This window comes from Thunnus maccoyii, chromosome 2 (assembly GCF_910596095.1).
Source record: "Thunnus maccoyii chromosome 2, fThuMac1.1, whole genome shotgun sequence".
Taxonomy (NCBI): Eukaryota; Metazoa; Chordata; class Actinopteri; order Scombriformes; family Scombridae; genus Thunnus; species Thunnus maccoyii.
The window spans coordinates 7,988,246-8,014,956 of record NC_056534.1 but is presented as its reverse complement, the minus strand read 5'-3'; the positions used below and the strand labels follow the sequence as shown (position 1 = coordinate 8,014,956).

General features: G+C 40.7%; 37 non-coding genes across 37 annotated transcripts; 22 read left to right on the top strand and 15 right to left on the bottom strand.

Annotated features, from left to right (window-relative positions):
- The first annotated feature begins 758 nt into the window (after window positions 1-758).
- Window positions 759-830, top strand: trnac-gca. Its single transcript has one exon. It is a non-coding gene; the product is annotated as a tRNA-Cys (tRNA).
- Window positions 831-983: 153 nt separating this feature from the next.
- Window positions 984-1,055, top strand: trnac-gca. The gene has a single exon. It is a non-coding gene; the product is annotated as a tRNA-Cys (tRNA).
- A 156-nt stretch (window positions 1,056-1,211) lies between these two features.
- Window positions 1,212-1,283, top strand: trnac-gca. The gene has a single exon. It is a non-coding gene; the product is annotated as a tRNA-Cys (tRNA).
- An 881-nt stretch (window positions 1,284-2,164) lies between these two features.
- Window positions 2,165-2,236, top strand: trnac-gca. Its single transcript has one exon. It is a non-coding gene; the product is annotated as a tRNA-Cys (tRNA).
- A 153-nt stretch (window positions 2,237-2,389) lies between these two features.
- On the top strand, window positions 2,390-2,461 carry trnac-gca. Its single transcript has one exon. It is a non-coding gene; the product is annotated as a tRNA-Cys (tRNA).
- Window positions 2,462-2,616: 155 nt separating this feature from the next.
- trnac-gca lies at window positions 2,617-2,688 on the top strand. The gene has a single exon. It is a non-coding gene; the product is annotated as a tRNA-Cys (tRNA).
- A 152-nt stretch (window positions 2,689-2,840) lies between these two features.
- Window positions 2,841-2,912, top strand: trnac-gca. Its single transcript has one exon. It is a non-coding gene; the product is annotated as a tRNA-Cys (tRNA).
- A 158-nt stretch (window positions 2,913-3,070) lies between these two features.
- trnac-gca lies at window positions 3,071-3,142 on the top strand. The gene has a single exon. It is a non-coding gene; the product is annotated as a tRNA-Cys (tRNA).
- Window positions 3,143-3,298: 156 nt separating this feature from the next.
- Window positions 3,299-3,370, top strand: trnac-gca. The gene has a single exon. It is a non-coding gene; the product is annotated as a tRNA-Cys (tRNA).
- Window positions 3,371-3,523: 153 nt separating this feature from the next.
- trnac-gca lies at window positions 3,524-3,595 on the top strand. Its single transcript has one exon. It is a non-coding gene; the product is annotated as a tRNA-Cys (tRNA).
- A 160-nt stretch (window positions 3,596-3,755) lies between these two features.
- Window positions 3,756-3,827, top strand: trnac-gca. Its single transcript has one exon. It is a non-coding gene; the product is annotated as a tRNA-Cys (tRNA).
- Window positions 3,828-3,983: 156 nt separating this feature from the next.
- On the top strand, window positions 3,984-4,055 carry trnac-gca. Its single transcript has one exon. It is a non-coding gene; the product is annotated as a tRNA-Cys (tRNA).
- Window positions 4,056-4,205: 150 nt separating this feature from the next.
- On the top strand, window positions 4,206-4,277 carry trnac-gca. Its single transcript has one exon. It is a non-coding gene; the product is annotated as a tRNA-Cys (tRNA).
- A 160-nt stretch (window positions 4,278-4,437) lies between these two features.
- trnac-gca lies at window positions 4,438-4,509 on the top strand. The gene has a single exon. It is a non-coding gene; the product is annotated as a tRNA-Cys (tRNA).
- A 156-nt stretch (window positions 4,510-4,665) lies between these two features.
- Window positions 4,666-4,737, top strand: trnac-gca. Its single transcript has one exon. It is a non-coding gene; the product is annotated as a tRNA-Cys (tRNA).
- A 150-nt stretch (window positions 4,738-4,887) lies between these two features.
- trnac-gca lies at window positions 4,888-4,959 on the top strand. The gene has a single exon. It is a non-coding gene; the product is annotated as a tRNA-Cys (tRNA).
- Window positions 4,960-5,116: 157 nt separating this feature from the next.
- Window positions 5,117-5,188, top strand: trnac-gca. Its single transcript has one exon. It is a non-coding gene; the product is annotated as a tRNA-Cys (tRNA).
- A 156-nt stretch (window positions 5,189-5,344) lies between these two features.
- On the top strand, window positions 5,345-5,416 carry trnac-gca. The gene has a single exon. It is a non-coding gene; the product is annotated as a tRNA-Cys (tRNA).
- Window positions 5,417-5,566: 150 nt separating this feature from the next.
- Window positions 5,567-5,638, top strand: trnac-gca. Its single transcript has one exon. It is a non-coding gene; the product is annotated as a tRNA-Cys (tRNA).
- A 153-nt stretch (window positions 5,639-5,791) lies between these two features.
- Window positions 5,792-5,863, top strand: trnac-gca. Its single transcript has one exon. It is a non-coding gene; the product is annotated as a tRNA-Cys (tRNA).
- Window positions 5,864-6,016: 153 nt separating this feature from the next.
- trnac-gca lies at window positions 6,017-6,096 on the top strand. The gene has a single exon. It is a non-coding gene; the product is annotated as a tRNA-Cys (tRNA).
- A 679-nt stretch (window positions 6,097-6,775) lies between these two features.
- On the top strand, window positions 6,776-6,847 carry trnac-gca. Its single transcript has one exon. It is a non-coding gene; the product is annotated as a tRNA-Cys (tRNA).
- Window positions 6,848-8,550: 1,703 nt separating this feature from the next.
- trnac-gca lies at window positions 8,551-8,624 on the bottom strand. Its single transcript has one exon. It is a non-coding gene; the product is annotated as a tRNA-Cys (tRNA).
- Window positions 8,625-11,004: 2,380 nt separating this feature from the next.
- trnac-gca lies at window positions 11,005-11,076 on the bottom strand. The gene has a single exon. It is a non-coding gene; the product is annotated as a tRNA-Cys (tRNA).
- Window positions 11,077-11,887: 811 nt separating this feature from the next.
- Window positions 11,888-11,959, bottom strand: trnac-gca. Its single transcript has one exon. It is a non-coding gene; the product is annotated as a tRNA-Cys (tRNA).
- A 324-nt stretch (window positions 11,960-12,283) lies between these two features.
- Window positions 12,284-12,355, bottom strand: trnac-gca. The gene has a single exon. It is a non-coding gene; the product is annotated as a tRNA-Cys (tRNA).
- Window positions 12,356-23,142: 10,787 nt separating this feature from the next.
- Window positions 23,143-23,214, bottom strand: trnac-gca. The gene has a single exon. It is a non-coding gene; the product is annotated as a tRNA-Cys (tRNA).
- Window positions 23,215-23,366: 152 nt separating this feature from the next.
- Window positions 23,367-23,438, bottom strand: trnac-gca. The gene has a single exon. It is a non-coding gene; the product is annotated as a tRNA-Cys (tRNA).
- Window positions 23,439-23,590: 152 nt separating this feature from the next.
- Window positions 23,591-23,662, bottom strand: trnac-gca. The gene has a single exon. It is a non-coding gene; the product is annotated as a tRNA-Cys (tRNA).
- Window positions 23,663-23,806: 144 nt separating this feature from the next.
- On the bottom strand, window positions 23,807-23,878 carry trnac-gca. Its single transcript has one exon. It is a non-coding gene; the product is annotated as a tRNA-Cys (tRNA).
- Window positions 23,879-24,032: 154 nt separating this feature from the next.
- trnac-gca lies at window positions 24,033-24,104 on the bottom strand. The gene has a single exon. It is a non-coding gene; the product is annotated as a tRNA-Cys (tRNA).
- A 152-nt stretch (window positions 24,105-24,256) lies between these two features.
- Window positions 24,257-24,328, bottom strand: trnac-gca. The gene has a single exon. It is a non-coding gene; the product is annotated as a tRNA-Cys (tRNA).
- A 152-nt stretch (window positions 24,329-24,480) lies between these two features.
- On the bottom strand, window positions 24,481-24,552 carry trnac-gca. The gene has a single exon. It is a non-coding gene; the product is annotated as a tRNA-Cys (tRNA).
- A 152-nt stretch (window positions 24,553-24,704) lies between these two features.
- trnac-gca lies at window positions 24,705-24,776 on the bottom strand. The gene has a single exon. It is a non-coding gene; the product is annotated as a tRNA-Cys (tRNA).
- A 152-nt stretch (window positions 24,777-24,928) lies between these two features.
- On the bottom strand, window positions 24,929-25,000 carry trnac-gca. Its single transcript has one exon. It is a non-coding gene; the product is annotated as a tRNA-Cys (tRNA).
- Window positions 25,001-25,152: 152 nt separating this feature from the next.
- trnac-gca lies at window positions 25,153-25,224 on the bottom strand. The gene has a single exon. It is a non-coding gene; the product is annotated as a tRNA-Cys (tRNA).
- Window positions 25,225-25,371: 147 nt separating this feature from the next.
- Window positions 25,372-25,443, bottom strand: trnac-gca. Its single transcript has one exon. It is a non-coding gene; the product is annotated as a tRNA-Cys (tRNA).
- Between the last annotated feature and the right edge of the window lie 1,268 nt (window positions 25,444-26,711).

Sequence of the window (26,711 nt, the reverse complement as noted above, 5' to 3'; positions counted from 1 at the left end):
AACCCTTTATTGATTAAGGAGTATGATAAGTGAGGGCATATAGTTCAGTGGAAGAGCATTTGACTACAGATTAGGAGGCCCCCTATACAAATACGGGTTCCCTCTTGTCTGATGTTGTGCCATCTTTGATCCCTGTGTTCATGTGTGGACCCTTAACTGTCTGGATTAAACAGGGATGTCTGTTGTGCCATATGATTGGATGGGTTAACGTCTGAACTGGATCTCAGATTTTAATCATTGGTGGATGGTTTTGTACAGTGAGTAAGAAGAGAAAAAAACACATTTTGACATAAGTCACCTCGCCCTGTTCCTGTGAGGCTGTTTACACTTGGTTTTAAAATCTGAACACAAGTGGACAACCAAGACATACCGCCATTTACACCTGTGTATATCATTCATTTCCAAGGCGTTCAGCTGAGCAGTTCTGTTCAGATTTCATTACTTCCTATGTCACTTCCACTAGAAGGTCAAAGGGCCTTGCGCAGTTATTATGTCAATAGAATTTGAAGATCTAATATACATGTTTGGGCTATTCCAACTGTTGAGCTCAGTGGTAGAGCATTTGACTGCAAATCAAGAGGTCCCCAGTTCAAATCTGGGTGCCCCCTGTTCTACAAAGGTAGCCATGTTTGCCCACATGAAGAGAAGAAAGCTGTCCTGCTGACATTTCAGTTACTGTTTGAATTAGCAGTCAAATTAGTAAAGAAAAAGGTTCTGTGATGAATTTTTTTCTGACCCTTTGTAACACGTGTGTGAAAGGGGGTATAGCTCAGTGGTAGAGCATTTGACTGCAGATCAAGAGGTCCCCAGTTCAAATCTGTGTGCCCCCTGTATCCCAAAGGTAGCCATGTTTGCCCACATGGAGAAGAGGAGGACATCCTCCTGCCGACATTTTAGTTACTATCTTAATCATCAGTTAAATTGGTAAAGAAAAAGGTTCTGTGATGAATTTTTTTCTGACCCTTTGTAACACGTGTGTGAAAGGGGGTATAGCTCAGTGGTAGAGCATTTGACTGCAGATCAAGAGGTCCCCAGTTCAAATCTGGGTGCCCCCTTTATCCCAAAGGTAGCCATGTTTGCCCACATGGAGAAAAGGGAGACATCCTCCTGCTGACATTTTAGTTACTATCTTAATCATCAGTTAAATTGATAAAAAAAAAAAAGGTTCTGTGATGAATTTTTTTCTGACCCTTTGTAACACGTGTATGAAAGGGGGTATAGCTCAGTGGTAGAGCATTTGACTGCAGATCAAGAGGTCCCCAGTTCAAATCTGGGTGCCCCCTGTATCCCAAAGGTTGCCGTGGTTGCCCACATGGCGAAAAGGAGAAAAACCTCCTCCTGACATTTTAGTTACTATCTTAATCATCAGTTAAATTGATTTAAAAAAAAAAGGTTCTGTGATGAATTTTTTTCTGACCCATTGTATCACATGTGTGAAAGGCGGTATATCTCAGTGGTAGAGCATTTGACTGCAGATTAGGAGGCCCCCTATACAAATACGGGTTCCCTCTTGTCTGATGTTGTGCCATCTTTGATCCCTGTGTTCATGTGTGGACCCTTAACTGTCTGGATTAAACAGGGATGTCTGTTGTGCCATATGATTGGATGGGTTAACGTCTGAACTGGATCTCAGATTTTAATCATTGGTGGATGGTTTTGTACAGTGAGTAAGAAGAGAAAAAAACACATTTTGACATAAGTCACCTCGCCCTGTTCCTGTGAGGCTGTTTACACTTGGTTTTAAAATCTGAACACAAGTGGACAACCAAGACATACCGCCATTTACACCTGTGTATATCATTCATTTCCAAGGCGTCCAGCTGAGCAGTTCTGTTCAGATTTCATTACTTCCTATGTCACTTCCACTAGAAGGTTAAAGGGCCTTGCGCAGTTATTATGTCAATAGAATTTGAAGATCTAATATACATGTTTGGGCTATTCCAACTGTTGAGCTCAGTGGTAGAGCATTTGACTGCAAATCAAGAGGTCCCCAGTTCAAATCTGGGTGCCCCCTGTTCTACAAAGGTAGCCATGTTTGCCCACATGAAGAGAAGAAAGCTGTCCTGCTGACATTTTAGTTACTGTTTGAATTAGCAGTCAAATTAGTAAAGAAAAAGGTTCTGTGATGAATTTTTTTCTGACCCTTTGTAACACGTGTGTGAAAGGGGTTATAGCTCAGTGGTAGAGCATTTGACTGCAGATCAAGAGGTCCCCAGTTCAAATCTGGGTGCCCCCTGTATCCCAAAGGTAGCCATGTTTGCCCACATGGAGAAGAGGAGGACATCCTCCTGCTGACATTTTAGTTACTATCTTAATCATCAGTTAAATTGGTAAAGAAAAAGGTTCTGTGATGAATTTTTTTCTGACCCTTTGTAACACGTGTGTGAAAGGGGGTATAGCTCAGTGGTAGAGCATTTGACTGCAGATCAAGAGGTCCCCAGTTCAAATCTGGGTGCCCCCTGTATCCCAAAGGTTGCCGTGGTTGCCCACATGGCGAAAAGGAGAAAAACCTCCTCCTGACATTTTAGTTACTATCTTAATCATCAGTTAAATTGATTTTAAAAAAAAGGTTCTGTGATGAATTTTTTTCTGACCCATTGTATCACATGTGTGAAAGGGGGTATAGCTCAGTGGTAGAGCATTTGACTGCAGATCAAAAGGTCCTCAGTTCAAATCTGGGTGCCCCCTGTCCTACAAAGGTAGCCGTTGTTGCCCACATGGAGAAGAGGAGGACATCCTACTGCTGACATTTTAGTTACTGTCTGAATCATTAGTTAAATTAGTAAAGAAAAAGGTTCTGTGATGAATTTTTTTTGACACTTTGTAACTCGTGTGTGAAAGGGGGTATAGCTCAGTGGTAGAGCATTTGACTGCAGATCAAGAGGTCCCCAGTTCAAATCTGGGTGCCCCCTGTACCCCAAAGGTAGCCATGGTTGCCCACATGGAGAAAAAGAGAAAAACCTCCTCCTGCCATTTTAGTTACTATCTTGATCATCAGTTCAATTGGTAAAAAAAAAAAAAAGGTTCTGTGATGAATTTTTTTCTGACCCATTGTACCACATGTTTGAAAGGGGGTATAGCTCAGTGGCAGAGCATTTGACTGCAGATCAAGAGGTCCTCAGTTCAAATCTCGGTTCCCCCTGTATCCCAAAGGTAGCCATGTTTGCCCACATGGAGAAAAGGGAGACATCCTCCTGCTGACATTTTAGTTACTATCTTAATCATCAGTTAAATTGATTAAAAAAAAAATGGTTCTGTGATGAATTTTTTTCTCACCCTTTGTAACACATGTGTGAAAGGGGGTATAGCTCAGTGGTAGAGCATTTGACTGCAGATCAAGAGGTCCCCAGTTCAAATCTGGGTGCCCCCTGTATCCCAAAGGTAGCCATGTTTGCCCACATGGAGAAAAGGAGGACATCCTCCTGCTGACACTTTAGTTACTATCTTAATCATCAGTTAAATTGGTAAAGAAAAAGGTTCTGTGATGAATTTTTTTCTCACCCTTTGTAACACGTGTGTGAAAGGGGGTATAGCTCAGTGGTAGAGCATTTGACTGCAGATCAAGAGGTCCCCAGTTCAAATCTGGGTGCCCCCTGTACCCCAAAGGTAGCCATGGTTGCCCACATGGAGAAAAAGAGAAAAACCTCCTCCTGCCATTTTACTTACTATCTTAATCATCAGTTCAATTGGTAAAAAAAAAAAAAAAAAAGGTTCTGTGATGAATTTTTTTCTGACCCATTGTATAACGTGTGAAAGGGGGTATAGCTCAGTGGTAGAGCATTTGACTGCAGATCAAGAGGTCCCCAGTTCAAATCTGGGTGCCCCCTGTATCCCAAAGGTTGCCGTGGTTGCCCACATGGCGAAAAGGAGAAAAACCTCCTCCTGACATTTTAGTTACTATCTTAATCATCAGTTAAATTGATTTTTTAAAAAAAGGTTCTGTGATGAATTTTTTTCTGACCCATTGTATCACATGTGTGAAAGGGGGTATAGCTCAGTGGTAGAGCATTTGACTGCAGATCAAAAGGTCCCCAATTCAAATCTGGGTGCCCCCTGTACCCCAAAGGTAGCCATGTTTGCCCACATGAAGAGAAGAAAGCTGTCCTGCTGACATTTTAGTTACTGTTTGAATTAGCAGTTAAATTAGTAAAGAAAAAGGTTATGTGATGAATTTTTTTCTCACCCTTTGTGACAGATGTGTGAAAGGGGGTATAGCTCAGTGGTAGAGCATTTGACTGCAGATCAAGAGGTCCCCAGTTCAACTCTGGGTGCCCCCTGTACCCCAAAGGTAGCCATGGTTGCCCACATGGAGAAAAAGAGAAAAACCTCCTCCTGCCATTTTACTTACTATCTTAATCATCAGTTCAATTGGTAAAAAAAAAAAAAAAAAAGGTTCTGTGATGAATTTTTTTCTGACCCATTGTATAACGTGTGAAAGGGGGTATAGCTCAGTGGTAGAGCATTTGACTGCAGATCAAGAGGTCCCCAGTTCAAATCTGGGTGCCCCCTGTATCCCAAAGGTTGCCGTGGTTGCCCACATGGCGAAAAGGAGAAAAACCTCCTCCTGACATTTTAGTTACTATCTTAATCATCAGTTAAATTGATTTTTTAAAAAAAGGTTCTGTGATGAATTTTTTTCTGACCCATTGTATCACATGTGTGAAAGGGGGTATAGCTCAGTGGTAGAGCATTTGACTGCAGATCAAGAGGTCCCCAGTTCAAATCTGGGTGCCCCCTGTACCCCAAAGGTAGCCATGGTTGCCCACATGAAGAGAAGAAAGCTGTCCTGCTGACATTTTAGTTACTGTTTGAATTAGCAGTTAAATTAGTAAAGAAAAAGGTTATGTGATGAATTTTTTTCTCACCCTTTGTGATGCATGTGTGAAAGGGGGTATAGCTCAGTGGTAGAGCATTTGACTGCAGATCAAGAGGTCCCCAGTTCAAATCTGGGTGCCCCCTGTATCCCAAAGGTAGCCATGGTTGCCCACATGGCGAAAAGGAGAATAACCTCCTCCTGACATTTTAGTTACTATCTTAATCATCAGTTAAATTGATTTTAAAAAAAAAAGGTTCTGTGATGAATTTTTTTCTGACCCATTATATCACATGTGTGAAAGGGGGTATAGCTCAGTGGTAGAGCATTTGACTGCAGATCAAGAGGTCCCCAGTTCAAATCTGGGTGCCCCCTGTATCCCAAAGGTTGCCGTGGTTGCCCACATGGCGAAAAGGAGAAAAACCTCCTCCTGACATTTTAGTTACTATCTTAATCATCAGTTAAATTGATTTAAAAAAAAAAGGTTCTGTGATGAATTTTTTTCTGACCCATTGTATCACATGTGTGAAAGGGGGTATAGCTCAGTGGTAGAGCATTTGACTGCAGATCAAAAGGTCCCCAATTCAAATCTGGGTGCCCCCTGTACCCCAAAGGTAGCCATGTTTGCCCACATGAAGAGAAGAAAGCTGTCCTGCTGACATTTTAGTTACTGTTTGAATTAGCAGTTAAATTAGTAAAGAAAAAGGTTATGTGATGAATTTTTTTCTCACCCTTTGTGACAGATGTGTGAAAGGGGGTATAGCTCAGTGGTAGAGCATTTGACTGCAGATCAAGAGGTCCCCAGTTCAAATCTGGGTGCCCCCTGTATCCCAAAGGTAGCCATGGTTGCCCACATGGCGAAAAGGAGAATAACCTCCTCCTGACATTTTAGTTACTATCTTAATCATCAGTTAAATTGGTAAAGAAAAAGGTTCTGTGATGAATTTTTTTCTGACCCATTGTAACACGTGTGTGAAAGGGGGTATAGCTCAGTGGTAGAGCATTTGACTGCAGATCAAGAGGTCCCCAGTTCAAATCTGGGTGCCCCCTGTATCCCAAAGGTAGCCATGTTTGCCCACATGGAGAAAAGGAGGACATCCTCCTGCTGACATTTTAGTTACTATCTTAATCATCAGTTAAATTGGTAAAGAAAAAGGTTCTGTGATGAATTTTTTTCTGACCCATTGTATAACATGTGTGAAAGAGGGTATAGCTCAGTGGTAGAGCATTTGACTGCAGATCAAGAGGTCCCTAGTTCAAATCTGGGTGCCCCTTGTACTCCAAGGGTAGCCATGTTTGCCCACATGGAGAAGGGGAGAAAATCCCCCAAGTAATATTTCAGTTACTGTTTTAATTATCAGTTAAATTAGTATCTGGCTATCAGATGGCTATCAGAGAAAGCGGATCTTCTGTTAGCTTAATTGCAATGGAAAGCAACAATGGCCATCTCTAGCCAGTACTTAAAGGAGCAGTGATGTCAGAGCTGTGTTGCCATGGCTCCCTGTGATGTTGATGCGTCTCTGCCAATCAGAGACGATAGCCTAAGGATTCCTGCTGAGTTCACACTTAGGCGTGAACTTGCAAGGCATCATGGAAAATGGAGTCTGTGAGCAGCATTTCAGCGCTGTTCATTTGTTTCAGGAAACAAAGGAAATAGGCGGCCTCGTGGCCAGGCCTCAGAGTTTACATGTAGGCCTGCCTTTGTCTGACCCCATGGTTGAGGCCCAGTGATTGCAAAAGGCTGTATAGCTCAGTGGTAGAGCATTTGACTGCAGATCAAGTGGTCCCCAGTTCAAATCTGTATTCCCCCTGTTCCACAAAAGTAGCCATGTTTGCCCACATGGTGAAGAGGTGAAAATCCTCCTGCTGAAATTTTAGTTACTGTCTTAATTATCAGTTAGATTAATAAAGATAAAGACTCTGATGATTTTTTTTCTGAGCCTTTCTAACAGGTGTTTGAAAGGGGGTATAGCTCAGTGGTAGAGCATTTGACTGCAGATCAAGAGGTCCCCAGTTCAAATCTGGGTGCCCCCTGTCCTACAAAGGTAGCCCTGTTTGCTCACATGGAGAAGAGGAGAAAATCCTCCTGCTGACATTTTAGTTACTGTCTTAATTATCAGTTCGCTGACCCTTTATATTAGGGGTGTGCCCAAATACAAATACGTTATTTGGCAAAGCACAAGTAGTGGGTTTTTTATGAATATTTGTATCCTTGTCATGACCTTTTAATTATCAGTTAAATTAGCAAAGAAAAAACTCTCTGGTAAATATTTTGCTGACTCGATGGTATGTATATGAAAGGGGGTAGAGATCAGTGGTAGAGCATTTGACTGCAGATCAAGAGGTCCCCTGTTCAAATCTGGGTGCCCCCTGTACTACAAATGTAGCCATGTTTGTCCACATGGAGAGGAGGGGAAAATACTCCAAATGACATTTTAGTTACTGACTCAATTATCAGTTAAATTCGTAAAGATATAAGAAAGAGGGTATAGCCCAGGGGTAGAGCATTTAACTTCAGATCAAATGTGGGTGCTTCATGTAAGTAAATTTTTTTTTTGATAGAATTTCCTTATCAGACAAAGGTAGCTCTATCCATATGTACGAGGATGACTCTTACACTGGTCCTATTATTAGGCAATATCCCCATATACCATTATCTTGTAAATATCAATCCACTTATAATCCCTTATGACACACCTATATGAGGGGGTATAGCTCAAGGATGACTCTTAAACTGATTTGAGTGGGAGGCAAAATAACAATATGGTGTGATTGTCTGGAATATGTTCATGGCACCACAACAGCTCAAAGCCCTCTATTGTAAGAATGCGATGGATGTTTTTGCTTAGAGAACAGAAAAAAACAGCATACTGTAAATGTAGTCAGTCTGAGTCTGTCATCAATGCTTTGCCTATTGATTAAAACAATGTCACACCAGTGACTGGGTATAACTCACTTGACTGCAGTTCAAGAGGTCCTCAATTCAACTCTGAGTGCCCCCTAGGCTACTTGTGTGGTTGACTTGCTTTTCTGTTGGTAAGGAAATGTCAGCTTTGATCCCAATATTCAAGCATGCATTTTGAATTGGGCTGACTTGCCCAGCTGTGTACATGGGCCTCCTGCTCTGTGGATTTCACAAAAACACAACTGAATACACAGAATTTTCTAGTTCACACCCACTTCTCTGCAACTAGTTGAAGTGACCTCGTTTTGAAAGGTGGCTTTATAGGTTTGTCTGCTTGTCCTTTGATAAAAACAACAGCTGTTGGCAGCTGGAATTCATGGCTGTTACAATGGATTCCATTGATAGTTAAATGTCATCATGATAAAACTGTCAGAGTTAATTTACAGAAAACAATTTTAACGCTGACTATTTGTTGACAAAGAGTTAAATCAAACTGATTTATGACTGTAGGGATCAAGGATGGTCCCTTACTATAAATTGAGAAAGTCTAAAAAAAAAAACAACCCAGATAGGAGGCGCCCAGATTTGAATTAGGGACCTTTTGATCTGCAGTCAAATGCTCTACCTCTCAGTTCTGCCTCTTATTTAACCCATGATTAATGGACCCTTCCACATGTGATTCTAGTCAGCAAGGTGGCTGTATTTGTAGATTTAACAGACTCATTAAACAGATGTCTATTGCGGTAACAGTAACAAAAAATATTTTTCCTTTTTTCTGTCTGGGCAACAACACCCACTATGTGATTAAAATACATGACTGCCTTTGGAGTACAGGGGGCACCCAGATTTGAAATCTGGGGACCTCTTGATCTGCAGTCAAATGTTCTACCACTGAGCTATACCCCCTTTCACACACCTGTTATAAAGGGTCACAACAAATTCATCACAGAACCTTTTTCTTTACTAATTTAACTGATAATTAAGATGGTAACTGAAACGTCAGCACGAGAGCTTTCTTCTTCTTTCCATGTGGGCAACCATGGCTACCTTTGGAGTAGAGGTGGCACCCAGATTTGAAACGGGGACCTCTTGATCTGCAGTCAAATGATCTACCACTGAGCCATACCCCTTTGTTACGCATGAGCATAGGCCTGACAAACTGTTTCACAACTCATTTAACCAGCAATAACCACAGTAACATAGTAACCTGACCTATGTATACAAAAGTATCTACCTTGTGATTAAAACCAAAGCACTCTTAAAGCATGAGTCACTTCTCTGCTTTTTATCTGTATGAGAAGTATGTTCATGTCATAGTTTCCCCAAAATATTGCTCGAAAAACAGATTGTGACTCACTATTCATGCACTATCCAATCAGTCTAGGTCAAGGTGGTGCTTGATAACATACAGAGAGACAGTTAGACATAACGCCAATGCAGGCTCTATCACAAACATGCAGTAGAGGGGGGGCTGAATTATTTATTTGAAATTTTCATTTGAAGGTAAGTCCCTTGAGATGCACCATCTCATTTTCAAGGAGGTCCTCCGAAACAAAAAAAACTTAAAAGAAACAAATTCAAAAGAAATAATCTGCACAAGACTAACAAGAAATGGTCAACTGCTGGACTAAATAAATTTGTCAATAGTACAATTTCTGTCTATCAAATAAAGGTTAAAATCGTGTGTGTGACTGTGTTTGTGTGAATGTGTGTGTGCGGAAGTCTTGAAGTCAATAAAACAAGTAATGGATCTGACAGAGTTTGGCAAATTCTTCCAGTCTGAGGGTGCAATTATGTCAAAACAGCTAGGCAGTTTGTGTTTATTTGTCTTTTTCTACAGGTTTGTCTTTTTCAGCAGGTTTGCTGTAAATCATCTGTTGTTCAATTCCTCAGAGCAGTTTAGTTTAGTTTAGTTTGAATTCATGGCACTTTCCCTTCAGTAGAGAAAGTTCAATGGGCACCTAGATTTGAACTGGGGACCTCTTGAGCTGCAGTCAAACGATCTCCCACTGAACCCCTCATATGGAAAAATCATTACACTTATCGATCAGTGACGCATTGATCATTGAGCTTGAAAAACTGTTTCACAACTCATTTAACCAACGATAAATGTGTCAAAAGAGAGCTCTGAACAGAAGTGATTCAACTGCCATCTGTCAAAAAGGGGCAAATGAGTTTTTATGAGTCTTTATTAAATCATCTCATTGAGCTCAAGCTCTCTTTTGTGAGAGAGACCTGAGTACACCACAGAGAAAGAAAACTAGTATAGCCAAATGTAACAAAAGGACAAAGGCATACAGCACAAAAAGCCAGACGAACAAATGCACATTCAGCATTTAGCTCAGTATATGCCCCAGCTCGGACAATAAACATTCTTTCTAACAAACTCTGGCTGGCCTAACACAAAACTCACTGAATTAGAAATGTGGATACGCCTCTTAGGCCACAATGAATTCCAATACACAGTTCTAGCAAGGAAAATAAAAAGATCATAACAACTTCTCAAAGTTTAATAGTATAACATTAACTCAGGGAGCACCCAGTTTTGAGCTCCTCCTGATCTACAGCCAAGTGCAGCTAAATATTCAGCCATGGCTTTGAAAATCTTTTACATAATACTAAGCTACGTTTTCTGTACTCCAACACAACAAACTCCTCCCGGCGCTCCTCTCTCCAACCCTGTCATGGCTGAATATTAAGCTGATTTTTTCTGAACTCTCGTGAGATTTCAGAACGAGACTTCTCCTTGAGCAAGCCTTGGTTAGACAAAATAAGCAGACAGGATCAAGAAAGTTAGAGATTAACGTTTTATCTCTCTGTATTGTCCTTTCCATTATATTGTCAGACACTTACAATAACAATCTGGGCCTGTCAGTGGCAAAAACAAACACTTTTAGTGGACGTACATTAACAGAGCACTATTGCCCATCGGATTACATTACAGCCTGTTATGAAGTTGCTGTCCCAAATAGTGACTCAGGCACAAAATGATGGGGAAAATGGGATCCAAGTTGAAAAATACCAAAGTTTCCCTTTAAGGGCCTTTTCCACATCTGATTTCGGTCTGCAGGGTGGCTGCATTTTGTAGTTTTGACAGAAGTTGTGGTCAGGTTGCACTCCTGACAATTTCAAATGAGGAGAGAGAGTTTACTAACACATCACATATTTAAGAGGCACCCAGAATTTTAAAAGGGGCCTTTTAATCTGAAGTGAAATATCAGCATATCACATCTGATTAAGTCATGTCAACTTCGGTTGAGGCAACATGGTTTATAAAGTCTAATTGAGGGGGCACCCAGATTTGAACTGGGGACCTCTTGATCTGCAGTCAAATGCTCTACCACTGAGCTATACCCCCTTGTCCATGACATGAAGGTATTGATCACTGACCTTCGCGAAATGATTCACTACTCATTTTACCAGAAATTAATTTATCAAAGCAGACATCTTTTCTGGCAAAAGCATCAGCAAATGATTACAATCCAGGGGTCTGATCACATCTTATTTGGTGATAAGGGGGCTAAGGAGCTTTGGTCCCCACATAGTTTATGTTTGAACAAAATATAAACACCTTTTATTGTTCAAACATAAACTATGTAATTCGTCTAATTTGAAATAAATGAGTAATGTGGGTACAGTTGTTGGGTGTTGTTGTTAGATCCCTTGAATTCATGCTGGGTACAATTAATTCCATTACAGTTATCTGTGGAAATAAAGTTAAGTTTAAGTAATCACGTTAATGTTTACTCTCTTCATCCATATATTTAGTAACACACAGACTATAGAGAAGACAGCCCAAGTGGCAACCTCCGGGGCTGAAAAATGAAGCCAGTGCAGAAGTGCTAAAAACTGCAGTTCCTCAAATGGTCACTTCAGGATGGCTCCAAAAGCCCCATAGACCCCCGTGTTAAAATGCCCAACTTTACAGTAGAAATAATGTTTATAGCCAGGTACAAAAAATGGTTTTGGTCTCTATAGCATTATCACAGTTAACCATAGACTGTAAATGCACCATGCTAACCAAGCTAGCAGCTAGCATTAGGGTCAGCTCCAGCCTCTCCTCCAAATATAGTCACTTCTGGCTTTAAACAAACAAACCAGTGACATCACAGTGGCTACGTCCATTATTTTTTACATTCTATGAGATGGCCACAATTCCATGTGTCTGTAGGGGGCACCCAGAATTGAACTGGGGACCTCTTGATCTGCAGTCAAATGCTCTACCACTGAGCTACACCCCCTCCATTTCAACTACTTTCACCGTTATTGATCAGCATAACACCAATGATAGCGCCAAATGATAAGTAGTTGGCTGTTAATTTAACCTACAATTAATGGCCCTTTCCACACCTGATTCAGGTCTGCAAGGTGGCTGCATTTGTAGTTTTGACAAAGTTGTGAACAGGTTGCATTGATGATCATTTCAAATGAGGAGAGAAAGTTTACCTCTCCATATCAAAGTGTCAGCATATCACATCTGGTTCAGTCACAAAAAAACCTTGTTTATACAGCAGCCATGTCAACTTCAGTTGAGGCAACACTGTTTACAGACACAACACCAATTGAGGGGGCACCCAGATTTGAACTGGGGACCTCTTGATCTGCAGTCAAATGCTCTACCACTGAGCTATACCCCCTATTATAAAGCTCAATGCAATGCTCCTTGATCAACATCAATTTAGGACTTCTGACTGTTTCATGGCTGCACTATTGGAAGAGAAAAGAAAGACTGACAACAATATGTGTGAGAGAGAGACATTTGACTTTTGACCTCATTTAGTGCCTGGCACGAAAGAGGGAAAAAAGACCTGACACACAGTAGGAAGTCAGCAACTCCCACAACCACCACATATGCAAACACACCCACATACAACAATGCACAAAAAAATTACCAGTAACAAGTGCGTGTACTAAAACAGACACAGTGCCAGTATTTCTCTCACTCCCATACCTGATATTTGAATACACATACAGAGTGCAATGCATTAAGATCTTCAGGGAAAGCACATGGCGCTGACAAACTATGTTGTGTTAAACTGCTTACGGGGCGAGTGTGGGAGTGACAGCGTGGTGTTAATGCTCATGAGTCTGGTTAATGAGGTGAAGGTGGATACTCTGTTGTTATAAAGAGTTAGAGCATGAAAGAGAGTGAGAGTTACTGAATGTGAGTATAATCAGACATGAAGATTCCTTATTAACAGAGGCTGTAAATGAGGAATGAATACCATAACTAGGTAGCAATTTTACAATTCCATTGTAAGAGAGGGAAAAAGTTGGTTTTTAGACTCAATTAAAAAACCTCAGTGGTGTTTGCCTCTCTGATCGGGTGAGGTTAAGTATTCTGCAGCAGAGCACAGTAAGAAAATGCTCTGCCATCAAGAGACTGCTTGTTAATCAGCGTGTATGTGGGGGAGTTCTGCCAAGTATGACGATGCTAATTCATAGAGAGAGTAGCAATTTGTAGTCTGACCTGGATGAAACATGAAGCCAGTGACGTGAGGACAGAGTCTGTTGTGTTCACATGTTTTGATTCTAGGAGGAATTCTTCTGACTGCATTTTACAGGTGGAGTTTTTTAATGCTACAGAGTATAAAGCCTGAGGAGAGCGTGTCGCCACATGTTAATAGTCAATTCTTAGATGAGATGAATGCATGAATGAGAATTTCTGTATCTGACTGTGTAACAAGTGGGCGAACTCTGGCAATATGGCAAAAATAGAAGAAGGCTGCTTTGTGTTTCTTGAATGTAAGAGAAGAGTCAAAGGTGACGCCTAAAGTTGTTACTGTTGACTTTGGAATAATAATATTGAATCAAGGCTGACAGCAGTATTTGACAAATAGGGTGAATATTTTTTTAGGCCCACTAATTACAATCTCAGGTTTGTCGTTTTAAGTGGAGGAATTTTCTTACAGTCAAGACCTATGCTTGAAACCTCGAAATATAAGACAATATAATATAATATGATAAAGTCATATACAATGTGATGCAATACGATTTAGTGAAATACTATGATATGATAATATTGCACAGAGGTACACTTCAGATTGAGATCTGATATTTACATTAGAGTTTGATTTAAAACACAGCACAAAAATAGTCAGAATGACAGTTTCTGCACGGACGCAGACATGCTTTAGCAGTGAATTACAGACTGCTGTAACAGGTGTATACAATGTGTCAGCATGTGTGTTATTACTTTGAAAACAAACTCTGTTCAGGTCTGTTAGGTTATGCTGCAACAGGTTAGTGTCATATTTCCAAGCAGTTTTTAATGCCTGCATTCCACCCTCACCTTTAAACTCCTCTTCTTCTCCTCCTCACCTCTTAAGGTGCGGGTGGCTGCCTTCACACACACACATGCGCACACACACACACTTTGATCTGATGAGTGGTGTTCAATTGGTGGGAATTTCCCCTTGTATTGCTGTAGGAGGGTCCCCTTCCTCTACCTTCCAAAAAGAAAAAAAAATCATCTATTTCTTCTTCCTCCAACTCTTCTGAAGCTTCATGAGGGTTGCCCTTTGGGGTTGGAAGCCTTGCACACTCCCCCTCCTCTTCCCTGCTCCCTTTCTTCCTCATCTCCTCCTCCTCTATGTTCTCCTCTTCTTCCCAGCCACACTCAATCTTCCCGTTGTTCGTCGCCCTGTGATCCCATCACAACCAGGCCACCAAGTGTTTTCCATAGGTCTCCTATAAGGTCTTGCTGTCATACATCAAACACATCCTGCATGCACTTTCATAACATGTTCACTGTGTTGACGACAAGAGCTTATAGAAATAAGGAGAGCTGCCAAGTGTGAATGAGGGTCCTTGTCTGTCTCCTCCATCTTTCAAGTGATCTGCAAAAAAAATGAAGAAGAAAGAAGAAAAAAGAAAGAATTAATAACTGAGGTGTCATTGAAAGGGAGCAAGATGGGGAACTGCTTAGGTCTACCTTGTCTGCAAATTAGCGTAGTGAAGCTTTGACAGAATTTTCCGTTGTAAAAACAAATGATGGCCTTGAAATGGGGAAGCACCTCCTTCCTCCAAGCCCTCCACGTCTCTCCTTCCCTCGGGGGGAAAGTTAGAATATTTTTGCTCTCATTCTAGACTTTCTGCCCAACAAAACGGGGATTGGATGATGCAAAGGCAAACAACAAATTAGATTGTAGGGAAATAAAGCCCCTTTCAAAAATTTTGCACACTCCAGCTGCACTAGCTTCCCTCTTTTCAAGTTAATTAGATAAAAGTTCATAAGAACAAAGACAGTAATTGTGCAAGGAGGCATTTGGGAAATTCAACCCTCATATTTTGATTAAATTGATATCCTGTTGAACATCTCACCAAACACTTCCAGAGCAAGGCTGAGGGTTAAGATAAGGTGACAGGGTTGTGGTTAAAGAGACTGTTGTGTAACTGAAATGTCGCAGGTGCAATCTCTGCAGCCGCCATAGCCAAACTGTCCTGATAAAGACATGCGTTTATCTGCTGTCTCACTGTAAGATCATAAACGTCATTTCTAAAGTGTAAATGGATTTGCATTCCTTGAATATGGCTGCTAATTGCAGTTAAGTTCATTTCCTCTCCTCATTCTTCACAGAAAAAAAACAGTATAAAATTGAAAGAAAAAAAGACTGCAGGCTCAGAGATCTGAAATAACTCAGAACTTTCCTGCACCTGTGTTTCCCATCTCTCTGACTCCAGCAGTTAACCTTTTGAGATGAACGACTTTCAGTGAGGCACAACCACAGCTCTTTCCAACCAGGGTTATTTTCCTGACACGAGGGCAAACAGACAAAAACGAACACGGATTCAGGTTCTCAATTTTTGGAACAAAGCGTCAGAAGTGTCACAAAAAAAGCAAGCTGGTGTGAATGATGAGCACACGCGTGCACACGTCAGCTGCTCAAAAGGCACGTACGCCAGACGCAAATACACATATCACACAAGCTTGAAGGAAAGCAACTTCCCTAAACTTACCATTCAGGGAAGTTTTGGTGGTTTTTCTGTGTAAATTTGCACAGTTGTGGGTTTTACAGAGCTGCTAAGAAAAGTCTGAAGGGAGATGTGTGCAGAGGAAATGCGTCAGCAGGGGAGGAATACTAACCTCTTAGGACAAACTCATCCATTCACTCACAGACCATATTAAGTGTGTGTGTGTGTCAGGGTGTGTACCACTGTATAGTCAAGGTCATTGTCTTAATGTTTTGAATATATACTCAGAAAACAGGTGAATTCTAAAAAGCTGGTAAAGTAGGTCATCAAAAACACACTGAAAAATCTGAGACTTGATTCCCTGAAGACATGACTTGAATAAACGGCTCCACACTCCCCAGAGGATGAATCCTACTGATGTTGGTATATAATAAATGAAATAGACTTTATTTTTTAGTGATCCCCAGAGTTTCCATTTGCACCACCAGTAATTCAAGGTTTTCACAGTCTATGTGGAATATGTACACATCTACCCGATGTATTGGCACAAATTTTAGTGCACAAATTCATGTTCCCCAGAAGATGAATCCCAATAACTTTGGTGATCCCCTGTCTTTATTATTTTGTTAAATACTTTGGTTTATGACCAGTTACCTGCAAAAGTAACAACATTCCCATCAGTGTCAGCTTTACTTTGTGTATAGTGCTTTTTTTTAGCAGAATGTTAGCATGCTAACTTGCTAAATATCAGCATGTTAGCATTGTCATTGTGAGCATGTTAGAATTTAGCTTAAAGCACTAGTAAAGCCCCACAAACCACTTAGTCTTGTTTGTTTTGTGTGTAGTTTGTAACAGTGAATCACAGTTCATTGCATTGCAGTTTGCTTATTTTATATGGGATTTGCTATTTCATGATATGCATCGTTATTGGATATATACCCGTACAACCATATTGCCTAGCACAATATGCATGTATCTTCAAAACTTACAATGTATTTTTAAAGAAAATCCTTTTGTAAAAAAAGCTTTGTAAGAGTTTTATTAATCAAAGTGGCAGTAAAACTTTTATATCGCCAAACTTTGAGAACTCTTACAATTCCTGGAAGGAAATGGAGGAGAGAGAAAAATGGGTCAAAACTGGGCAGGTGAGAGGGTTATAATGCAAGAGGTAAGAAAAGAGATGGAGGGATGGAGGAAGGAAGGAGAGAAAGAAAGAGAGAAAGATAGACTGAAGGAGAAAATGACTGTGAGGTAGAAATATTTCTGGAATGCACCTTCTCTTAAAGTCTAACCAGGCAACACACACACACACACACACACACACACACACACACACACACACACACAACCGAACCCATTTCTACAGTATATGATAAGGTAATAGGGGGCATTGGGTTTCCACTTCTCTTTCTCCACAAACACTATCTGATTTAGGGGACTTCCTGCTCTCTCTCCCCTCCCTGCTACCTTCATTCTTTGATATTAATACTTCACAGTGCGTGCTGCTTCATGTGTGTGTACTCGTGCCAGAAACCATATACACCTTATAAATGTAATCCTGCAGTAGGGTGTGTCTGTGTGTGCGTGTGTGTATGTATTTCTATGAATGTAATTGAGCATTTATTTCTGTTTTCTGCAGTTCAGTGCACAATTTATTTGAAATGCTGTTCATACTTTTTGTATATAATGTTATGATTGATATTTTTGTTTTAACATGAAAATAAAAACTAGAAGAAGGAGAGACGTGTAAGAAAGCAGCACTGCAGTGTTTTCCATTTTGATGTACATGTGTTTGAGTGTGTTTTTGATGTTGGATGTTGGATTGACTTCCATTCCCCACCGTAGCTGTCACATCCACTGTCCTCACTGTTTCCTGTTTACATGATACGACTTCCTCTGAACTTCGGTGAGACACCAAACAGCCACAGACCGGTCTTCTCTCGCTCTCTGTCCTGATAAATCCATAAACAGCACCAGGGGTGCAGTAGATTGTCCTTCTGAAGGAATTGATCAATGGTGGGAAGTAATAGCAGGAAGTTGAAAGTTGAAGCAGCTCAAATGGCCAAATTTTCTTTCATCTCTCTCCCTTTCAAGATGGTTTAGTGTATGATACACATAAATACACACACCCACACACACACACACACACACACACACACACACACACACACACACACACACACACACACACACACACACGCCATTCTAAGAGCTCTCTAAAGTCCTGCCATGCAGGTGTGTGTTAATCTTCTAAATCCGATAATAAGGGCAATCCTGATCTTCATACGACATCCACATAGATCAATGGAGCAGCTGTATGGTGTGTTAACAGACAGGTACACACCTGTACACAAACATACACACACATAAATGACATACTGTACATAAATGATATCTGCACCATTTAGTCCAGTAAGAGATTTGAGGCTTTTTCCCCATTGTCATTTAATTGTTGGCTAATTTAGTACTATTATGTTCCCATTTAATTGAGCTAAAACATATTTGCAGAGTATTGGTAATTAAATAGTCATTTGTACTATAAAGATGTTATTATTTCCCTCATACTTGGCGGCAAGCTTTTGTTGGAGGTGACGGCGTCCTCTTCCCTTCTCCTCCAACCAGTCCATCTTCCTTTTTCTTGACTATTGATTTTTAATGACACTGTTATTATTATTTTTTGTCTAACCAGTGGTTTGTTGATTTGTGATGCTTTAACTATTTTCTACAGTACAAAGTACAAAGATTCCTGTTTATTACAAGTCAATTGAAAGATGTGATTTGATGCAAATTCGCCCAAGTTGGTGAGAATCTTTCACAATGTTTCAACTTGAGCAAACAAATTGCATAAATCTTGCTGCTTCATGATCCGCTTCATAAATATACAAAGATAAGGGGAAAAAGGAAAGGGACTGGAGGGAAATAATAGTTCTGAATTCATTTAGTTATCGAGCTAAATACAAACACACAGTCACACTCCCACAGAGACGGTTGGTGCGTCTGTTGTCAGTATAGCTTAAAGCTAATGTACAGTTGGTACTTTTGCTGTTTTACTTTGCTTTTTGTTTTAACATAACTTCATGGTCTTATTTTTATACTTTTCCAAATTACCCTATTGGTATTTCTCACCTATTGCTGACACCATGGGAAAACGGCACAACAACGCCTAACAGGCAGTAAACAATTCAACAGTCTGTAATAGTGCTAGCATTAAATGAACAAATGAATCTAAAGTGCTGATTCATTTGTAGGTTCATTAGGCGGGTCTGCATTGGTATGCACTGCCTCCAGGAAGGAGTCATTTACTCACACTATGAAGTCCGACACTAACAAAAGCCGTTGCTTTCTGCTGCGTACTTTGTCTTATATGTCACCAGATAGAAGCATTACAGCCTTAAACTGTGTTTAAAACTTACTTGAGTACTGTGTGACAACATTTAGCTGCTTTTAGCAGTGCAGATAGTGACTGACTGACACACGTTATAACAGTACAACCGTACAACAGTATAACCGTAACTGTACGCACTCGCCTCGCTGCTGTGCTGAGAGCGTTCAGTATACCAAGAACCTGTTTACTAGACTCGACTCAACTGCTGATACTGATACCAACTCTTGTACAGACTCTCTGCCCTCAACATATCCCGTACATGCTGATCTACTGCCCGTATGCCGAAGAGTACCAAGCACCGCCTGAGGCTCAGGGGCTTGCCATATTTGTTCATGTACAAGAGTGCAACATCCGGTACTGGAAAACTTGAAATACTCAATACATTTAGAAGTCCGGACTCAAGTTTACCGAGACAACTAAAACATTACTTTATTTGGAGGTAAAACAGAAAGTGCAATTGAAATATTGTAAGTTATGACCAGGAAACTTACTGTACAATTATGAAGTACAGGGTGTAATACTATTGTTTGATTCTATTTTTGTGCTTTGTGTTTTTCTTTTATTGCATCCACATAATTGCGCTCTTATGCGTGCTTATCTTCCTCACGCATCTGTTTCAGTTGTGCCTCGGTCATTTCCGATGCTTGACAAATGATTATGGCTTTTTCCAGAGAGATGCCTACTTCTCTCAGCAACGTCTCTCTCATAGAATCAGAATTGATCCCATTTCTGACACCATGTTGAGTTCTTACTATAACCAAGACACCAGAGACGTGAGGTGCATGTTAAACCCCAACCAATCCCTGTCAGCCTTTGGCGGAGTGATTTCATTGATCTGTGGAGTGTTATATTGTCATGACACAATGGCATTGCAATACAGGTTTTTCAGATTTGTGCAATATTGATGTCCTTGTCCGGTGAAGGTTGAGTTGTTACAATGCACAGGTTGAGTAGTATTTTTTTTTCTTTTAAATAAGTCAATATTGGGTCTTGTTTAAAATCTGCATATTTTATTGTATATTTTTTTGCCTCATTCAACTGTTTTTAATGATATCGCTATGTTCCCAATTCTCAACAATTAACTTAGGTGCGCACAATGCCATTATTACTGATTACCAAAACTTTAAAAAAAGACCAAGGTTATATGAAATCATAATTTACCTTTAAGGCTTCATCATAGCATTGTTTTCTGATCAAATATTCAAACTCACATAGCTCAGTTTTTTCACCCTTGGATCTTAATGGAAACAATAGAGTTCTTACAAATTATGGTAGCCTTAGAGGACATTGCGTTTTCATTTGAATATTTCATGCCTCAGTGGAAATAATTGAAAAAACACAGGCAAGGTGAAAAACAGCTTCTGTTAATTGTCAGAAGCATTTCTCCACATAATTTCCAATGTCAATGGCATATACAGTAACAAAGTTACAAGGACATATTTCCCCGCAAGACAATTAATGTCTGACCTTATTGTAGACTCACACGAACACACTGTGTCTCTCTGACACACGTTCATCTTAAAATAGTTTCTTTTCAGTAGAAGGATGAGGCAAATGTTCCCAAATAGACACACTCATGCATATACAGACACAAGTGTTTAATGGGCCATTGTAAGTTATGGAAAAGACTATTCCAACATAACAAATGGGGGGGGATTTACAGCACTCAGACAATGGAAGAAAAGGGGAAATTCAAATGCAGTGATATCATTGATTAAACCCCTGAGAAGTGTATGAACGTGTAAAAGAAGGAGGGAAGGATGAGGATAAGACGAGTGCTGGGAAAGAGATGGTGAAAAGGAGTGACACCGTAAGTCTAGCCAGATAATTTGATAATTCCTTTAATTGGATTATAATGGTTTAGGTTTCTAGAACAAACATGACTAGTTGTGGAATTATGGAAAGACGTTGGATAGAGGGAAGAACTGAGGAGAGAAGAAAAGAGGAGGAGGAAGGTAGAAATGGATTGACTGAGGATAAAAAAGTGGGAAAGGGAGGACAGGAGGGTAGAAGGAAGAAAGGATGACAAGACAAGAGAGAGGAGAGGGAAGATGTGATGATAAAAAGGAGAGAAGGAGCAAGGTGACAAGGGGAACAAAGGATGGGAAGAAAGAAGAAGCAATTGATGAAGAGGAAGAACAGAGGGCAGGTGGTGTGCAAAGGATTGAAGGAAAGAAATGGCAAAGAATGTAATGAGGATCAAAGGAGGAAAAGAAGAACTGAAGGGATGGAAGCACGAAGGAATAAGGAAAGGAGGAAGGAAAGAAATGATGACAGACAACAGGGCAATTGGATGAGAGGAGGAATGCAGAAAGTAAAGAGGGAGCAGTGAGGAAGATTGAGGATGGAAAGGAAGGAAAGAAGTAAAGAGGGAAGTGGGGAGAAACTAGTGAAAGGAAAGGAAAGATGAAAAAAAGAGAAAAAGAGGAAAAATGGGGGCAAAGAGAGAGGGAGGGAGAGAAAAGGGGAAAATCCAATCCATTAAACCACAGTTGAGAAAGTAACACCGCAGGTCTTTCATCAATGGTTTGGTGTGTGTAAAAGTGTGTATGTAGCTTTGTAGCTGCATGCCTGATGTGACGTGTGTGTATGTGTCTAGTCGCAGCCTGAGGGCATGACTGAGTGAATGACTAATTGTGCCGTCTGCTCGCCATAACACACACATACACGCACACACACACTGAGATTACGCAATCATTATCAAGATAATCTCCTTGCCCGTTTTTTTTTTCCCCAGAGGATGAATATCGACACGTCTAGATTACTCTCCCGTCTGGAAATCCTTCACTCTGCTGCTTACCTAATCCCTGACCTCTACTTACATTACTCCATCCATGCATCCAGCTCTCCATTCCCATGCTTACCCAGCACAGAGTAACTAATCCGACACTTCTTGGAAAATTCCCATTTCTCTTGCCATCACTGAGCTGTTTGGTTTTGATGTGAATTACGATAAAAAAGGATTTTGTAATGTTTTAATGTTTTAAATCTGTCCTCACCTACATGTTTTCTGATGAAGTTGAATTTTAGGTTAAGGGTGGGCCTCTCTTAACTCACACGACCATTTTTTCACCAATTGCTCATGGAGGTAGGCTTAAATTCGAGCTAATCTTTCACTATGGTTACTATGGTTTTACCAATGACAAAATGTTTTACAGTAACAGTGTTGACCTCTAAGGGGGTGAATCATGGATGTGTGATAGGAACGAGATAGTGGACTCATAGATGGCACCTACTCACTTGAGTGAAAATTGCTTGCCAGGCGCATAAGCCCAGAAGTTTCCGAGTTTCTGTGTTGCTTCCATTCGGCACATTTACTTTACATTAGGATGAATCACTTTACTTGGCTCTTTGAAAGTTTTACAGATATAAAACCTTCATGAATTAAAAAATCATAATACAAAGAAAATTATAGACCTTGTTTCCACTCTGAGGCATTCTATCAACAGTTTTACAGACGTCTCTAATAACGGTGGTCTATGGGGAAAATGCTGTTTGGTCCTCAGGGGATTTTTTTTGTTGCAGTACTGTGAGTGGCCTCTGGGACAATGTGAGCTGTTTCATATACAATTCTACCTCTAGTAAAATGAATGCAGAAATCCTATGATTTGAATATCAGGCAGTCTTGTCACAGCCTATGTTGGTGTATCTGTGTTCTTTAATGTGCTTTGTCTTAATAGTTAGCAACACAGCAGACTTCTTAGAGCTAGCTAATGTTGCTAGCTTGGCAGCTTGTTAATTAGCTTGACAGCAAAGAAATTCTGATCCAAGCACAAAGTCCTCCAAATTAAACAACCAAATACCAAATATAGTTTGACCATGTGCACTCCAGAATGATGTATAGGATGTTTTTAATCTGGTGCCTCTATCAGCAGTAATTGGCCAAACGTCTTGGCTCTCTTTGATCAATGTGTAGACTAGGGAAGTGCAGAGGGCCCAGTATTTTTATTTGTATCATTGTTTGATGAGGCAGCTAAATTATTTGTATTTGTATTCAAATATGAATTAACTAGTTAAAAGTAAAAAGTTACTAATTTAACTGATAATTCAGACAGTAACTAAAATGTCAGCAGGGGGATTTTCTCCTCTTCTCCATGTGAGCACACATGGCTGCCTTTGGAGTACAGGGGGCACCCAGATTTGAACTAGGGACCTCTTGATCTGCAGTCAAATGCTCTACCACTGAGCTATACCCCCTCTGACACATCTATCATAAAGGGTCACAAAAAATTTGTCACAGAACCTTTTTCTTTACTAATTTAACTGATAATTCAAACAGTAACTAAAATGTCAGGAGGAGGATTTTCTCCTCTTCTCCATGTGGACAAACATGGCTACCTTTGTAGGGCAGGGGGCACCCAGAGTTGAACTGGGGACCTCTTGATCTGCAGTCAAATGCTCTACCACTGAGCTATACCCCCTTTCATGCACCTGTCATAAAGGGTCACAACAAATTCATCACAGAACCTTTTTCTTTACTAATTAAGCTGATCATTAAGACAGTGACTAAAATGTCAGCAGGAGGACGTCCTTCTCTTCCCCATGTGGGCAACCATGGCTGCCTTTAGAGTACAGGGGGCACCCAGATTTGAACTGGGGACCTCTTGATCTGCAGTCAAATGCTCTACCACTGAGCTATACCCCCTTTCATGCACCTGTCATAAAGGGTCACAACAAATTCATCACAGAACCTTTTTCTTTAACTGATGATTAAGACAGTAACTAAAATGTCAGCAGGAGAGCTTTCTTGTCTTCTCCATATGGGCAACCATGGCTACCTTTGTAGGAGAGGGGGCACCCAGATTTGAACTGGGGACCTCTTGATCTGCACTCAAATGCTCTACCACTGAGCTATACCCCCTTTCATACAATTGTTATAAAGGGTCCGAAAAAAATTCATCACAGAACCTTTTTTTATTGGATAATTTAACTGATGATTCAGACAGTAACTAAAATGTCAGGAGGAGGTTTTTCTCCTTTTTTCATGTGGGCAACCATGGCTACCTTTGGGGTACAGGGGGCACCCAGATTTGAACTGGGGACCTCTTGATCTGCAGTCAAATGCTCTACCACTGAGCTATACCCCCTGTCATGCACCTGTCATAAAGGGTCACAACAAATTCATCACAGAACCTTTTTCTTTACTAATTAAGCTGATCATTAAGACAGTAACTAAAATGTCAGCAGGAGGATCTCCTCCTCTTCCCCATGTGGGCAACCATGGCTGCCTTTAGAGTACAGGGGGCACCCAGATTTGAACTGAGGACCTCTTGATCTGCAGTCAAATGCTCTACCACTGAGCTATACCCCCTTTCAAAGACCTACTACAAAGGGTCAGAAAAAAAATCATCACAGAACCTTTTATTTGATAATTTAACTCATGATTCAGACAGTAACTAAAATGTCAGGATGAAGTTTTTCTCCTCTTCTCCATGTGGACAAACATGGCTACCTTTGTAGGGCAGGGGGCACCCAGAGTTGAACTGGGGACCTCTTGATCTGCAGTCAAATGCTCTACCACTGAGCTATACCCCCTTTCACGCACATGTTACAAAGAGTCAGAATAAAATTCATCACAGAACCTTTTTCTTTACCAATTTAACTGATGATTAAGATAGTAAATAAAATGTCAGCAGGAGGACGTCCTCCTCTTCCCCATGTGGGCAACCATGGCTGCCTTTAGAGTACAGGGGCACCCAGATTTGAACTGCGGACCTCTTGATCTGCAGTCAAATGCTCTACTACTGAGCTATACCCCCTTTCAAAGACCTACTACAAAGGGTCAGAAAAAAAATCATCACAGAACCTTTTATTTGATAATTTAACTCATGATTCAGACAGTAACTAAAATGTCAGGAGGAAGTTTTTCTCCTCTTCTCCATGTGGGCAAACATGGCTACCTTTGTAGGACAGGGGGCACCCAGAGTTGAACTGGGGACCTCTTGATCTGCAGTCAAATGCTCTACCACTGAGCTATACCCCCTTTCATGCACCTGTCATAAAGGGTCACAACAAATTCATCACAGAACCTTTTTCTTTACTAATTAAGCTGATCATTAAGACAGTGACTAAAATGTCAGCAGGAGGACGTCCTCCTCTTCCCCATGTGGGCAACCATGGCTGCCTTTAGAGTACAGGGGGCACCCAGATTTGAACTGGGGACCTCTTGATCTGCAGTCAAATGCTCTACCACTGAGCTATACCCCCTTTCATGCACCTGTCATAAAGGGTCACAACAAATTCATCACAGAACCTTTTTCTTTACTAATTAAGTTGATCATTAAGACAGTGACTAAAATGTCAGCAGGAGGATTTTCTCCTCTTCTACATGACACATGGGTGCCTTTGGAATACAGGGGGCATCCAGATTTGAACTGGGGACCTCTTGATCTGCAGTCAAATGCTCTACCACTGAGCTATACCCCCTTTTCCACACCTGTCATAAAGGGTCTGAAAAAAATTAATCACAGAACCTTTTTTTATTTGATGATTTAACTGATAATTCAGACAGTAACTAAAATGTCAGCAGGAGTGTTTACTTCCCTTTTTCATGTGGGCAACATGGTTACCTCCTTCCCAAAAACAAATAATTTTTAAAATATTTGTATGAAACAAATATTTGTTAAAAAAAAAAAACACTATTTGTGCTTTGTGGAATAATGTATTCATATTCAAGCGCACCCCTAGTATAGACTCTTACAAGGGGCGGCTGTGGTTAAGGAGGTAGCTCGGGTAGTCCACTAATCGGAATATTGACAGTTCGGTTCCCGGGTCCTCTAGTCCTCATGTTGAAGTGTCCTTGGATACTGAACTCCAATTTCCTCCCAATGACTGCACCAGCACCCTGTGTGGTAACTTGCTGCCATCAGTGTGTGAATGTGACTGCTAGTGTAAACGGGGGCTTTAAATGGTCGGAAGACTAGAAAGGTGCTATGTAAGTGTGGTCCATTTACTATTCTATTTACAAAAATAATCCCTCACAATCAACACTTATGACCTACTAGAAGTGTGTGACGGTGTCTGTGTCTATATCTGTATCAGTACAAAGGGTGTGAGGTCGGGACTGTATAAAGACATAGTGACATAGCGCTGCACCACTTCTGGTGACATTGAACCGGGGAGGAGGGGCAAACTTTCAATGTTGTGTTTATAAACTGGAACCGACAAATACTATTCATTTGGCCTTTAGGGAAGGTTTAGGGAAAGATCATGGTTTGGGTTAAAATGAGCACTTTGTTAAGATTAGAGAAATGTGGTGTGGGTTAAAGTTACTACTGCTTAAAGTTGGACAACCTTCATTGTCATGGCTACAATAATAACCACAGGGTTAAGGTTATGGAACGATCGTAGTTATGGTTTTTAAAAAACTGTCTCGACTAGCAGTTGGAAATGTGGCAAAGTCAACTGCAGGTTATATTCCGCGTCCACCCCACTCGCCCCCAGGATGAGGACATTTGTCAACTTGTATGGACGTCATCTCAACTGCGCCACTGCTCTGGGTCATAATTACTACAGCCACTAGATGGCATCTGTCACTCAAATATAACTATATGTTGTTTTGGGCAACTGACATTACGACCTATTGTGCCGTTTTTCTTGGGAGGACAATGTCGATCCAACACCTAGTGTCACCAGGATCTTAGGTGAGGCCTTGTATGTGTTTTAATGTATTTTTATTTGCAATAACAGATTTC